Below are 15,538 nucleotides of genomic sequence, written 5' to 3' on the forward strand. Positions count from 1 at the left end.
ATCATTCATTATGAAATCCATGTTAAACTTCTAGCATGATCATACAGTATAAAATTTGGAGCTGTGAAGTCACCTCATTTTCTTGAGTCAGCATTTTTTTTCTGACCAACAATATTTATTTAATTTATATGCCACCCATATCACTATCCAGAGTGACTCTGGGCAGCTTACAATGGCATAAAATAATACGATATGAATAAATAATTGTCTAACCTGGATTGAAAACCTGCAGCAAAGTAGCCCCTGTGCCTCCAAGAGGTAAACAATTACTCCCTGTAATAATCCTCGTATTCAAGAAGTTCACCTCATGCAGGGGTGAGATTCTACCAGTTCGCACCTATTCGCTAGAACCGGTTGTTAATATTCTAAGCAGTTCGGAGAACCGGTTGTTAGAAGAAATTACTGGCCTAATCCTGTAAGGAAGGCAAGAAGGAAACATTCTGGTGTTGCTTACAGAAACTGCCTCTCCGTTAACCCTTATTACATTCTTGGCAGGACTAGACTTCCTGTCTCTGGAACATTTCTGGAGTTTTTTCCCCCTCCTTTGCTGGTACTTTGCTTGTGTGGAGTGACCATTCAAAGTTCCAATGGCACTGAAAAAAGTGACTTATTTTTTCACACTTACTACTGTTGCAGCATCCCCACAGTCATGAGAGACCAGGAGATGTGTGCCTCAATGTGAGTGATATTGAGTTGGCCACGCCCAGCCAATAACATGACCACCAAGCCATGTCCACCCAGTCACATGACCACCAAGCTCCCACCACCTAAGCCACACCCACAGAATTGGTTGTTAAAAATTTGAACCCCACCCCTGACTTCATGTGTCTCTTTCATAAAGTTGTCCTGTAAGACTTCACTAGTTGCAAATTACCAATAGTCTTTACTCCCATTGCTGTTTACCTCTTCCCTTTCTTTTGCAGAAGTATCTTAAAATGGGATGTAAACAGGACTACAAATGCAGTGTATGGTAAGGCTCAAAAGCAAACTGTAGCCACACCCCCACTTGAAGAACCACACATCCCTTCCTTGTCTCCCAACAAATATCCACATGTAATAGATGAGAAGAACTTTGCAACACATTCATATAGATTTAATTTAAGACCAGTTCTACACTGCATTTATTCTTAAATGTTCACCAATTTCATGAATCTAACTTTTTCCAGGTGATTTTTTTTTTTACTGCATCAGTCGGTTATCTGGATATAAGATGGCAAATCCATTGGTATTGTGCAACTGTCATGAGGGAATATGTCAAAGTAACACAGATGTACACAAAATTGGATGTACCAACATCCAATTGATCAGTGGTTCAGACAGGATCCGAAGCCTTGAAAGGTCCCTGAATTTTAAGGAGAGCTGTAGGAATCATTCCATTTGTCTTCTGGATAGTCTGAGTTGGGGTTAGGGACTTTGCGATCAAATGGTGAAGTACCAAATAAGAGAAAGGAGGACTATCATGTCCAGTGCTGTGGTGCAACCCAAATAGGACAACTAGTTTTGGCTTCCTCGTTTTTCAAACACTGTTTTTTGTTGTATTTATTTGCTGGGTAAGAAATATTTTGATAAGGTATATTTTTCCTCTTGCTGATTTCCAATATTTCTAAATTTATTTTTGCTTGAATTATTTTGGAAGTTGGATTGGATTTTTAAAATAATAAGACCCTAAGAGGTATGGTGCATAAGCGCACCAACGTGCCTACCGTCCCTGTCCTATTGTTTCTTTTATTTTTTATTTTTCTTATATGTATCCATGTATTCATAACTATGTTTTTACTTATACCTATTATCTTGTAAACAATTGACAAAAATAAATAAATAAAATAAAAGAAAGAAAGAAAGAAAGAAAACAAAACATGATTGTGAATTGCTGGATTTGAACTCTATTGCTTTTTAAGAAATGTTATTATTTTTTTTAAAAATATCTTCCAAATACAAATGTGTTTGAATTGAGGACTTGAGGGTTTTTTCCTGCTTCGAATGTTGTTGTTTTTTTGTCTTTATCTTATCTATCTCTTTGAGGGTTGGATCCAGAGGTGGTATTCAGCAGGTTCTGACCAGTTCTGGAAAACCGGTAGTGGAAATTTTGAGTAGTTCAGAAAATCGGCAAATACCACCTCTGACTGGACATTTTACTGTATCCTTCCCCTGCCTCGCCCACCAAGCCATGCCCATGGAACTGGTAGTAAAAATATTTGAATCCCACTACTGATTGGATCTGTAAACATCTGTTAATTGAATATTTCCTGTCTCAATAAGTTCCATGGCAGTCTTACTGACAATTTTGCTTTTGGATCAGTAGAGGGTGCTATTGTTATTTAATTATGACTCTAGTTCACATTATAAAAGAAGGAACTTTTGACTTAAAACCTTCTATGGAAGGTTTTCCAACAAAAATAACCCATTTTATCTGTTCAAGATTAGGAGCAAGGAAGAAAAATATGGATTTTAAAATGGATCAATTGATTGCTAATGCTAAATAGATGAAGGAAATGGAAGCCAACATGGGTTTGTCAAAATAGATCATGCCAAACAAATTGTATTGCATTTTTTTTTAACAAAGTGACTAAATTAGTGGACCAGTGAAATTCTAGGGCATAGCATACTTGGACTTCAGTAAAGCATTCAACAAAGTACACCACTACCGACTTGAGTTGTACAAAAAAAGAGTTTTATAGTTTCAGCAATTTTAATCAAGAAAGAAAGATTGGGCAGAAATGTATCCAATTAAATAGATGAAAGAAACTTCGTTCCATTGTATGGGGGAGGGGTTTTTTTTTTGAGATGTTATTCTGTTAAATGTTGCATCATTCACATTTCAGGTCACATGACTTATTTATAAATAATTTTATAACAGGGGGTTCCTGTTCCTGGGAAAAATTGAAATAGGCCATGGTTTTTCTGGATATCTTCATAGCTAACTCAAACATTTTTGAAGTGGATATTTTAAGATTTGCTGAGTAATATAATACATTCCACTATAGTTTTCAATTTAGAGTAAAATGCTAATTAAAATTCACACATTTATTATAAATGATGTTTGAAGTGGATTCTTGAAGATATGTGTATGTGTGTGTATGTGTTCAAGAATCCACTTCAAACATCATTTATAATAAATGTGTGAAATATATTAAAACATAATATACATTTTATTTAAAATTTTAAAGGTAAAAGGTAATAGAAACTAATATAAAATGTCTTTTCTTTTATCGAAGTTAATTTAGCCATCTCAGTAACTTCCATCTTCTTCACCAACTGTTCTTATATTGTGGGTAATACCGAATCTTTTCATCTTTGTGCATACAATAGTCTCAGTACAGTTTCATGTATAAAACTAAGTTTTATGACTTTTCCCCAACCGTTTATCCACAAACCCAAAGGAGGATATCATTTTTACCTTTTTACAATCTTAAATATTGTCTTTTCTTGTAAACAAAGAAGTCAGTTTGGCCATTTCACCAAGTTCTACCAATCATTCTTGCTAAGTTGTCATAAAAACAGATTTCCACGATCCCCCTCCCCCAACGGTTTATCAGTCCCAAAAGGAAAACCTCCTGAATTAATTGTACAGTAATCTTTTAAATCTTCTGAATTAACATGCAAATTTAAATCCAACGCTTTCTGGCTTTTTTGTAAGTCCACTGTTGAGGTATTCCCCATTAGGAGAATGAGTGCACTCAGGGAAACGTAGTGAGAGTGATGTTGAATAACACACGACCAGCATACAGATACACTGAATAGTAAAATGTAGGTTTTACTTCCAGTAAAATGGGTAAACAAAGTCCAACAAACAGTCCAAATCATACACAGTCAAAGCAGTTAATATCAGTCCAGGGATAATCCAAAAATGAAGTCAAGTATCGTAAACAGAATTTTGCAAGACTCACAGCAATCCAAGAAGAACAACGATCAGGCAATAAGGCAAAACAGGAAATGCAAGGAGAAAGAAACCAGGTTTCTGGCTCCATCTTATGGCCATTGGAGGAACCTCAGCCAATCACAATTACAGCATTTTCTTAAAGATACAGTATTAAATTACTATCCTGGTTTATACTGCATATTGCCAACCCAACTGTTAGGTGACTATCATTCCTAACATCCACAAATATGGTAAAACGTAGCTTCTTGTTGTTCAGTTTTCCAACATTAATTTTAGGTTCCTCTCTACTTTCCAGATAATTTCTCTGCTGACATACAAATGCTATGTTTTATAATTTTTTTCCTCAAAATTTTAACATAACAGAAATTTCAACCATATATGTTTCACAATGTTCCATCTGAATATTATAATATATTATAAATATTATAACCATTTTAGTTCATTTTATTATATAGGCTTTCACATGTTGTTCTTCTGCTTCAAATTTTAATGACAGTTTATACATTTTAGCAATTCCATGTTCATCATTTCTACACAATTTACTTCAAACTCAGTCTTAAAAACATTCAAAACCTGATTTAAAAAAAAACATTTTTAATGAATGTACATAAGAAAACCATTATCAAGCATAGCTCTTCTCACCAGATCTTCTCTTGTTTTTATTTTATCCTTGACAAAATGCTAGTATCTCACAAAAGCATTTTGTATTTGCTTCTTGTTTGCTATCCACAAAATGCTTCTTGTTCTGAAAAAAATATTTTCAGGCAAAACCTCAAATTCTATCTATTCCACATTAGAATGGTACTCCTAACCTTTTTAAAAAATCTACTTTAGCCTTAATTTTATCCTCACCCATGTAGTCATGGCATCCAAAATCTCAGGTCATGTTCTTCTGGCTCCAGAAACCTATTTCTCAGCAACATGCACTCATTTTTCAAAACCAGACAAGCTGCAAAATGCAATTGCAAATCAGGTAAGTAAGCCCAATCCCCTTCTTTTTTCACATCAAGTAACACCTTGTATTTAAATCATTATTCCTCTGCCATTCAAATTTAGATATAGCTTTCTGCCATAGTTTAAATAGTGCATCAGTTGTTAAAAAAGGTACTGTCTGAAACAAAAAACTATATTCTTGGACGGGTGTCAGCAATACGTGCTCCAGAGCCGCATGCAGCTCTTTGGGCCTTCTGCTGTGGCTCCCTTTTCCATCACTGGATGGCCCCGCCCCTTGCCCTCCCTCGCCTGGCCTTAGATGGTAAGGGCAACAGCGGGAGATGGAGAAGTGGCTGGGGCTGATTTTCCAGTGCCTCACTCTTGCTGCTTGTTGGTGCTAGGCATACCTTCCAGGCCTTGTTGGTGCTGGGTGTGCCTTGCAACCGATGCTGGCCTTGCTAATACGAGGGCTGGTGGGGTGGGAATGGGATCCGGGAGGAGGCGACGTCAGAAAGGGTGATGGGCCCACAGTGCCCAGCCATGGCTTTAAGAAGCTCAGGGCAGCAGGAAAAGGGAGCTGGCCCCACCAAACCTGTGGATGATTTTGTTTATTGTTACAGAAGGATATCCAGATACACATGTAGCCAATCTTTATGCAATCCAATGGTATTTTGAATTGCAGGAGAGTTTCTGTGATGACCCAGGGTGGGATACAAAATAAACACAGTCACAAAAAAGCAGGTGAAGCCCCTTTTATTCCTTCACTTTGCTTCCAAAATCCAAATATCCTTGACTGGAGACAAAAAAACTCCCACACAAGCAGTTACAAGAAGGAGGAAATGCCATTTAAATTATAAAGAGTAAAAAACAACACAAACCAGGCAAGATAAGGGCTTGAAGACGTCCACAGATATCAGAACAAACACTGGGAAGGAAGCCAAACTCAGAGAGGAACAATAAACTAGAGATATTTCCACGCTTTGTTTCTAGTACTGGCCCATACACATGTTCATCCTCTTATCCAGTTGTCACAGCTGCAGCCCATGAAGAGGATCAATGCCGTCTCCTCCCCCATAGACCATGTCTCTCCCTTATCCTCTCCTCCCTGCGTGCCCTAGGACGGAGAAGGGATGGGCCTGGGTCCTCCTCTGACTGCCCAGCTGGCCTCTGCCCTTCCCCAGCCTCCTCCACAACCTCTGGAGCCACACTTCCACTCCCTGTCGGCTTTTCCTCCTCTCCCTCAGAGTCAGTCTCCACCAGGGACATGACAGTTTCATACTCCATAGTTGGGAATAATGAACTGTGTAAAAGTGGGGGAAATCTCTATATTAATTTTTCCTACATAATTGGGCTTTATCAATAAAATTCTACATGATCAGTGCCAAAGAGCAGAAATATTTGATTCCAATCAGTGCAAACTTCTCAAACTGGCAGCTTGTCTGAAAATCCTTACAGAGCCTATATTTGCAGGGCTTGTGTTTAATCTCTTATAATTAGCAATTCATTATTTGCCAAGTTCTTTTTCTTTCTTGGTATGGTTTTGTTCATATACCAAGACTGGGGCTTGTTTCTATTTCCTTTTCTCCTTTGTTTCCATTATTTCAGGATCAAGATCTTCAGCTATGGCGTTCTTTCCCCCCTCCCCACCTCATTCTTAGTTAAACATCCCTAAGTGCATTCCAGAAAGGTTGAAAAACCTGTTTATTATCATGGCCAGCACAGACTCTTACAAGGAAACCAACAGAGAATACACAATCCCAGAACTGCCAGACAATCCTGAGCAGCTGCAGGTAAAAGAGGTTATGATGTCAGCCCTCCAGAGACTCAGCTGCCACCTGTCTCAAGAAAAAAAAATGGGAGTCTGAGATGCCACTCCCTGTCAGTGCAAGTGCTCACCATGTGCAAAGGAGAGCAGAGCAAAGGTACTCTGCAAGGCTCCTAGCAAGAATTGTGGCCACATCAGAGCAACATCAGAGTTCCTTAATTATAATAAGAGAAGAAAGTTCAAGTCCCTCCACTGGCAAAAATCACTTGTTAACCTAGATTCCAGGTACCTTAATCCTTGACTTGAAAGCCTGTGTCTAATATTCTGCACCTAGATTGGCTGGTGACAAACAATTGGATCTTAGAACATCCCCTGACCATACTTTGTCTGCTGTTTTGGATTTGGAGTCTCTTTCTGGGCAAGTTTGCTTCTGGGGGACTTGATTTCTCTTCTATGTGTGTGTATGCTTGTGTATTTGCACGCCTCTTTCCTTTCTCCCTTGCTCATTTGCTTGAAAAGTTCCTAGTGGACTTTCCAAACCTCCCTGTGTGTTTGTGAGTATTTGGATTGAGACAACACATTTATTCAATGAAAGAGATTGATTGGAGGAATTGGGAAGGAAGTGGTTGTGATCATATGCTAAGAAGGGTAGTAGAAATTTTTGTTGCACTAAATCTTATTAGTTAATTTTAGATTTTATACCTGTTATTTACTATTATTTGCACTGTCATTATGCATATATTATTCCATATGTTGAATGTATTCTGCCCAGGGGTGGGCTTCAAAATTTTTAGCAACCGGTTCTCTACCCGGTTGCTGGGTGGGCATGGCCATGGTGGGCATGGCCTAATCGGCCTCCTGCACCATGGGGAGGGGGGAAATTTTGCCCTCCCCGGGCTCTGAAGGCTTTCCACAAAGCCTCTGGGAGGGCAAAAATGGCCTCCCCGGGTTTGAAGGCCCTCTGGAGGCCGAAAATGGGCCTTTCTGTCCTGCCAGAGCCTCTGGGAGGCCCATTTTTTGCCCACCTTGAGCCTCTGCACAGGACCTATACTTACCTAGGATCCAAAATGGGCCACATGGAAACTTCTGGGAGGGGTGGGACGGGGTGGACAGGGCCAGCCAGGGATGGGATTTGCCAGTTCACAGAACTGGCCATAAAATTAGCTACTGGTTCAGTACCAGTTTGCTCAAACCAGGGAGAACCAGTAACAGCCCACCCCTTATTCTGTCTATATTTTAAATACCAATAATTATTTATTTTCATCGTGGTTGGATTGCATCCTGATTAGATTAGATTAGATTAGATTAGATTAGATTAGATTAGATTAAACTTTATTATCATTGCCATGGATACAGGCAACGAAATTGTCTTATTTTTAGGAACAACACTGAACAAGTCTCTCCTATTATCTCACCAGTTCAAGGTTGTGACTGAGCCTTCCATCCTTCTGAGGTCAGTAAAATGAAGACCCAGATTGTTGGGGGCACCAACGTGCCTACCGTCCCTGTTCTATTGTTTCTTTTATTTTTCTTATGTGTACCCATTTCATGTATTCATAACTATGTATATACTTATACCTATTATCTTGCAAGCGATTGACAAATCAAAATAAATAAATAATAAATAAATAAATAAATATGCTGACTCTGTAAACTGTATATAGAGGGCTGTAAGGCACTGTAAGTCTAAGTGTTATTGCTATTGCTATCATCTTTTCATTCTCAATGTTTCTTACTATTCCTCATCATTTATTTGTTTGTTTGTTTGTTTGTTTATCCTTTTGAGGCTTCTTATCATCTAGACCAGGGGTGTCCAACCTTGGCAACTTTAAGACTTGTGGACTTCAACTCCCAGAATTCCTCAGCCAGCACAGCTGGCTGAGGAATTCTGGGAGTTGAAGTCCACAAGTCTTAAAGTTGCCAAGGTTGGACACCCCTGGTCTAGACCTTCTTGGTTGCTTTCCTGAGCTCATGCTCTAGTCTGCCTGTGTTTTTCCTAAAATGTGGTGCCCAGAAGAGGATGCAGCATTCCAGAAACAATCTGACCTGTGCAGAATGCAGAGGAGTGATGACTTTTCTTGATGTTTATTTATTTATTTTATTATGTTTATGTTATGCTCAGTGGTGGGATTCAAACATTTTTACTACTGGTTCTGTGGGCATGGATTGATGGGTGTGGTGGGTGTGGCTTGGTGGGCATGGCAGAGGAAGGACTGGTTCTGTGGGCATGGCTGTGGTGTGGCTTGGTGGGTGTGGCTTGGTGGGCATGGCAGAGGAAGGATACTGCAAAATCCCCATTCCCTCCCCACCCCACTAACCTGTTTTCCAGCTCCATTCTCCTGGCAGGGCAACCAAAGAAGACCCAGCCAATCAGCTGGGATAGATGGCAGAGAGTAGATGGGGCCAGTCAGAGATGGTATTTGCTGGTTCTCCACGCTACTCAAAATTTCCGCTACTGGTTCTCCAGAACTGGTCAGAACCTGCTTAATACCACCTCTGGTTATGCTGTTGATGCAGCTCAGGATTATATTTGTTTTTTTAAAATGTATCAAGTCCAAGCTTATGGTCAGTTTGTGATCCAAAAGACCACTAGATCTTTCTCACATGTATTACTGCCCATATCTCCACCCTGTTTGCATTCATTTGATTTTTCCTACTTGGATGAAGAATATTTGTCCTCATTAAAGTTCATTTGACTGGCTTCTGTCCATTGCTTACTCTACATATCACAATCCTTATGATCTCATTGGTATTGGTTAAAATATTACAGCATTGGTGTTAAGAGTTTTTGGGTCAGAAGCTATCATTTATAAGATATCAACCATTTAGATTTGAGACTTTCTACTCTTGTTCTTTTTGCAAAGCCAGGCAGGGCCTACTAGGGTCATACAGATAATGTATGAAATTAACACTTGAGTTAAAATGCTCATCTTTCTCTCTTCGTAATACCATCTCTGACTTGTCAATTATATATGTAAATGAAACATCACCTGCCCCCAATCTGTTATCCTGGAGTTGTTTCACTTTTAAAAATCATGAAATAGGTTTTAATAGGACCTCAGTAAGCAATGCTAGCCAGCTAAAACCAACCTTCTGCACCATACCAATTCCTCACTCACTAAATTAATCAGAATGGTTTTTTTATCTTTGTTATTTTCCTGTTTCCTCAAAATTTGCAGATGCAGAGGTTTCATACCAATTTAATTAAATCAGTATAATATAAATTTATGCAGATTTACTAATTTCTCCCCATTCAGAATGTGCAAGAGATATGCACATGTTATATACTAAATACAAGAATCTTAATTAGGCTTGATCAGAATTTTATAGTGTGACAGCCGGAGAATGATAAAGATACCAAAATGTTTGTTTTTTAAAATCAGCTAGGATTACCTGTGGGACCTGACATGAAGTCTGATGATTGATTTATCTTGACATTTACAAAATAATACATTATAAAATCTTGTAGACCTAAGTATTTCAATTTTATCTGACTTTTTTCTAAAATGACAAATTGGTTTTCAATAAAAGTAACCAAAAAAAAATCTGCTGAACTGACATGTATCTATTAAAGCAATAATGACTACTGCTGCTTGGAGAAATAGCAAATTACAAATTTCCATATAAACCAGCTGCTGCTATGCGTCTTCCTCCAGTAAGATACCTGTCTTTCACTTTATTTCCCCAAACCACTGAGGTTTTGTTCACTGAATCTGTATTTGGAGTGGCAGAAGGATTAGCTCATAGTTCTGCCAGGCAATCTATAAAGAATCACATAATTTCAGCTAATAAGATCAGCTCATTAGAAATTAAATGTCACTGTAAATTGCTTACTTTGGGGGTAATATATTTCAGTACTTAGTTTTACATAACAGGCTCAGGACATGGCTGGATATTAAGGCTGGAAATTATAGGACTTAATTTCTAGGAGGAATGTTATGATTATAACCAGCAAATGAAGAGGCCTACCAACAGTGGTGTCAATAGAAATTCTTTTGAAAGCCTGTTCTTGAAAAGGTATTGTGAAGATGTGAATTTGAAGTGCTGTGACTGTATCAAGATAACTTCATAATGAGTTCACCATTTATCAATCTTTTGTATGCTGGAATTTCAGATGGGTTGAACTCCAATAGTTTAACTAAATAAGAGTTGTGGGAATTAGTCCAGTTCCAGGTTGGTTAAGTTATATGTAACAGTGTTAAATGCAAAAGTACTGTATTTATGACCTTACATGATACAGAAATGTGAATATACTTATCACTTTAAAATTATGCTTCAATTGTAAAGATTAAAGGTAGGTGTATTATGTAATAGAGCCGAAAGCAAACTGTTTATTTTTCTTAGGAACAAAAATGTTTCATAATTATAATGGTTGAGGTTGGATAATGGTGGCATTGTCCAAGCAAGAGAATGTGACTATTTGTTGCTGAAATTACCAGTCAATTATTTCTATTTCTATTCTTTTTTATTTTCCCCATTAATTCATTTAAGCATATATAACATTCCTTTTCGCCATTATTTATTATCCCTTATCTTGTATTTGATATTTTTAAAATTACTCATTTTTCCACCCTGCTTTCAAATACTACTACTACTTCCACCCTACTATCCAATACTACGAATCGATCCAAATATTAACAGTATTCAATTGATCCCAGGTTTACATCTCCCACTCCCCACAATTTCTAATCCTTAAGTTTAAAATTCACAATATATTTTAAGACACTGTTAATATTAATAATACCGTTAAATTCCCTAATCCTAAATTTCCACTTTCTACCCTTAACTTATTTTTAAATAGAGTAAATTCTGTTTTTCTATTAGTATATATGCTGCTTATGATATGTAAGAATTACATATTAAGAGTTACACCTGTGGAAATGAGGAACATAAGTAACGCCATATTTATCTGATTTCTGACCTTCATTACTGGTTACTGGAATAACTTTCTGTTGTTTCCTAACATAATGTCCCCTTTTCACCTTATTCTTCTCTTTTTGGGTTGTTTTTCCAGATCTTAAAGTCTTCTTTTCCTTTTTCTCTTTCTTTTTCCCTTCTCCAACCAAAGTTATTTGTTCATCAAAAGATGGCTTCTTCTTTGTCCCCATCATCCTGTTGCTCATTCAGCTTTACATAAGTATAAACCGCCATTTCTAAAAATTGAAAAAGAGTGCCAAGGACATCTTTCCCTTCTTGCTTTTCTTTTTCATATTTTTGATATACAAGTTTCAGTCCATCCACAAGTGATGCCATTGTGTAGAGAAAAAGTTTTTCCAAACAACCACCCAAGTGCTTTTAATCAGAAATAATTCTCAGAAGTTCCAAAATCACCAAACAATCTAAACAAGCTGTTTTTTTTTTAAATACCTTCTTCACTTTCTCTTTCTGGGGTTAAAGTTTAATCACAAAGTTCCCTTTAAAATATATCTTTTAGAAGCCTTATTGATGTGTAGTAACTCTTTAAAGTTCTAGGCAATCTTCTCCTTATTTTCAAATTTTGCTCCAATTTTTTTTTCCCTCTCCCTTCCCACTCACAGCCAAAAAGATTTTTCCCATCCGCTGTCACGTTAGGAAGGAGAGTGAAACGAAAAAAAAAGATCTTTCCCTTTTAAGATATTCGCAGCTTATAACTCTCACTAGAAACAATGTATATTTAGCAGCCTTCAAGATTCCAGGTCACTTTCTCTTGCCTTGTCCCGGTTGAAAGCAGCTTTCATGATTCTTCCAACTTTCTCCCTCCTGCACCTGCTTGTCCGGCTGCAGATTTCTTCGTGGCAGCCATTGCTGACCGCCGTTCCTCCGCCTTGGGAAAAGTGGGTTTTGCCAGCTGGGGAGGGGGTCTGCGACACCCCCAAGCCCCTGCCTGGATCCCCCATATCTTCAGCTGCCTCTATGGGGCAGCTATATCTCCCAGATCCAAACGGATCGGGGGAACCTTGGCGGCGAACGCAGCAGGGATCCCTGCCGCTGCCAAAACCTTGCAAACCGGAAGTCCAACTTTCATAGTTATTATATAACTATGAAAAATAAGCTTGTTATGTTCTGTATCTTGGTATGATCTGTAGAAAATGTCAACTTTTTGGCTAGAACATGGGACTGTAATATTTTTGGCAATGTATATATTTGAAAAGATCTTAGGTCATCCTGACCTGAATGGAATTGGTTAATGATCTTTTGTATTACAAAATTATCCCGATGTCATAACAGGAAGAAGAATCTATGAGAATGAGGTGGTTTCCAACAGATGGGGATCTGGGAGGAGTTAGTGGAAAAATACCTAGAGAAAGTGCCTAGACTTACCAAAAGAGAATAACAGGAATAACATAAAGTATGTATGCAACACTCTATAAATGTAATATACACTCTAGGTGTGGCATCTTCATACTCCCGATGTTAAGAAGATGAGGTCCTATTCCGATATTTGCAAATTTCTGAATAAAGAAAGCTTTTTACAGTTCTTTGGTCACTGAGTCTATTTTTGGTGTTTATAACATACTGTTTTTCCTGTTTATATTTTCTACTTTTCCGTTTTGCTAATATGTTTTATTGCTATCCATCATCTCCTAGTCTCTTTGGAGTTCCATCATCTGTTAGCTTCTCAATTTTTTTCTTTCTCTCTCTTGGAAACTTATGGTTTTTTATAATGTGTTTGTGCCCACTAAATATTCCTTTTGAGTTGCCCTTTATCTCTTTTTGCTGCATCTTTTGAACACTCATCCATAAGTCATTCTTTTTTTTGAAGAGATTTTTGTTTTTTCTCTCTGGACTTTCCCTTTTTTGAGGAGGGTTTCCCTTTTTTCTCTATTCTATTATAAGCTTTTAAAGTATTATTTACTTGGTTCCAACTTATCAGTCCTTTCTTGCCACCATTTTTATTTTTTTGAATCTCACTTTGACTTTTTCCCTCCACTGCCTATTCTACTTTCTGATCTATTTCCCAAATATCTCATTCCCCTTCTTCCCCCAATTGTTGCAGACCCTCCACACTGATCTCTTTATTCTTAGGCTGTTTATTCTTTTCTCATTATTGTTCTTTATAGTTTCATGCATATCTTTAAACATCAAAATTATTTCTTCACATCCGTCTATTATCACCTGGTAATCCATTTTATTACAATTCAGTAAAAAATTACTCAATATATCTCTATAATTCCAATGACTCAATATTTAAATATTCCCTCCAATCCAGTTATTAGTCAAACTTCATTCTCATGGTTATATCTCCAAACCCCTAAATTTATATATTTTTAGAATTCTTTAGTAATTTATACTCTTCCAATTGTCCAAATTTTAAAGTCTTGTTTCATTTTTCTTCTTTCCTCTCTTCTTCTATCCTTTTCTTCTTTTACCTCGTGTGATGTTCTATCGGATAATATTAATAGTCCAAATACAAATACAAATTAATCCACAGTGCTTTCTCCAATCTTTTGAGTCCTCAGTTCAGTAACCAGTTTCAATAGTATTTAATTGTTAACAATTTAGTTGTCTTTGAAATCTTCAAAAAGGAGGTAAAGCTCACTCAGTAGTTCAAAATATTCAAGTCGCCTTCTGAGATAAAGTCAAGGTCAAACCACTTTCCTAACTTTGTTTACTTTCTTCTATTATGTGTATTAAACATTCCACACTTTGATTTGATGCTGTAATACTTTTCTTCATCCAGTAGATGACACTCCAACATTAAACAGTATGTTGAAACAGCAGATTTCCCATAACTCCGGGGTTTAGAAGTTACAGATATAAAAGATAGTTCCTCCCAAGGAGTGCCTTTCAAGATTTCAGCTATTTTCCGTGTTTTCTATATTTTAAAGCTTCCTTTAAAGATTCTTTTCACCTCTTAAAATAGTGTTGGTTTTTAAGTGGGTTAATACCAGTGTTTCAAAAGTGCTAGGTCGCTTCTGTTTATAGTTGTGAACAGAGATGGTATTCAGTAGTTTCTGACCAGTTCTGGAGAACCGGTAGCGGAAATTTTGAGTAGTTCTGAGAAGCAGCAAATACTACCTCTGACTGGAGATTTTACAGTATCCTTCCCCTGCCACGCCCACCAAGCCACGCCCACAGAACCGGTAGTAAACAAAAATTGAATAAAGATGGTTTATAATTATGAATATGCTAATATAATTTACAGAATTACAAATAAGCTAATACAAAGAGAAAACTAGTTTAAACTATTCTGTCATAGTAGTAGTAGTAGTACAAGTAGTAATATATGTATTAATACTCCTGTTTGCTCTTTCTTTGTTTTTCTGTAAATGATATGCCCTGACAATCAGTGGTGGGATTCAAAAACTTTTACACCAATTCTGTGGGCATGGCTTGCTTGGTGGGCATGGCTTGATGGTCATGTGACTGGGTGGGTGTGGCCAACTCAATGTCACTCACATCAAGGGATGCCTTGCCTGGCCCCTCCCTTCCCAGCCATTCTTTGTCACACCCAGCCTCAACATATCTATAGTTCTGTAAAAATGTTGTTCACCTTTTTTGACTTTATTAACTAAATACTATAGATGTCCTTTCATGGACCACTGAAAGCAGGAAATGGCTCACATGCTTTGCCCAAGACTGTGATAGTCAACAGGCTTTTAAGAGGCTGCCAGAAAGAAGGGGAGGCAATGTATTTTCCAAAGCACAGAAAGCAAAACATGAAGCAATGGATGGAAATTGAACAAGGAGAGAAGCAAACTAAGACTAAGGAGAAACTTCCTGACAGTGAGAACAATTAACCAGTGGAACTGCTTGTCTCCAGAAATTCTAGGTGATCAATCACTAGAAGTTTTTAAGAAAAGACTGGACAGCCATTTCTCTGAAATGGTATAGGGTTCCCCCGCAAGGTCCTTTCTAAGTTATTCTGTTATTCTGACACCTTTCCCAGGACCTCTACTCAGATTTTGGCATCCTCAAACTCTTAGCTATATAGCTGTGGAATAACAGAGTTGAAAGGGAATTTGGAGGTCTTCTAGTCC

This window comes from Notechis scutatus, chromosome 4 (assembly GCF_049901735.1).
Source record: "Notechis scutatus isolate UNSWTSFEM ecotype Mainland chromosome 4, rNotScu1.2, whole genome shotgun sequence".
Lineage (NCBI taxonomy): Eukaryota > Metazoa > Chordata > Lepidosauria > Squamata > Elapidae > Notechis > Notechis scutatus.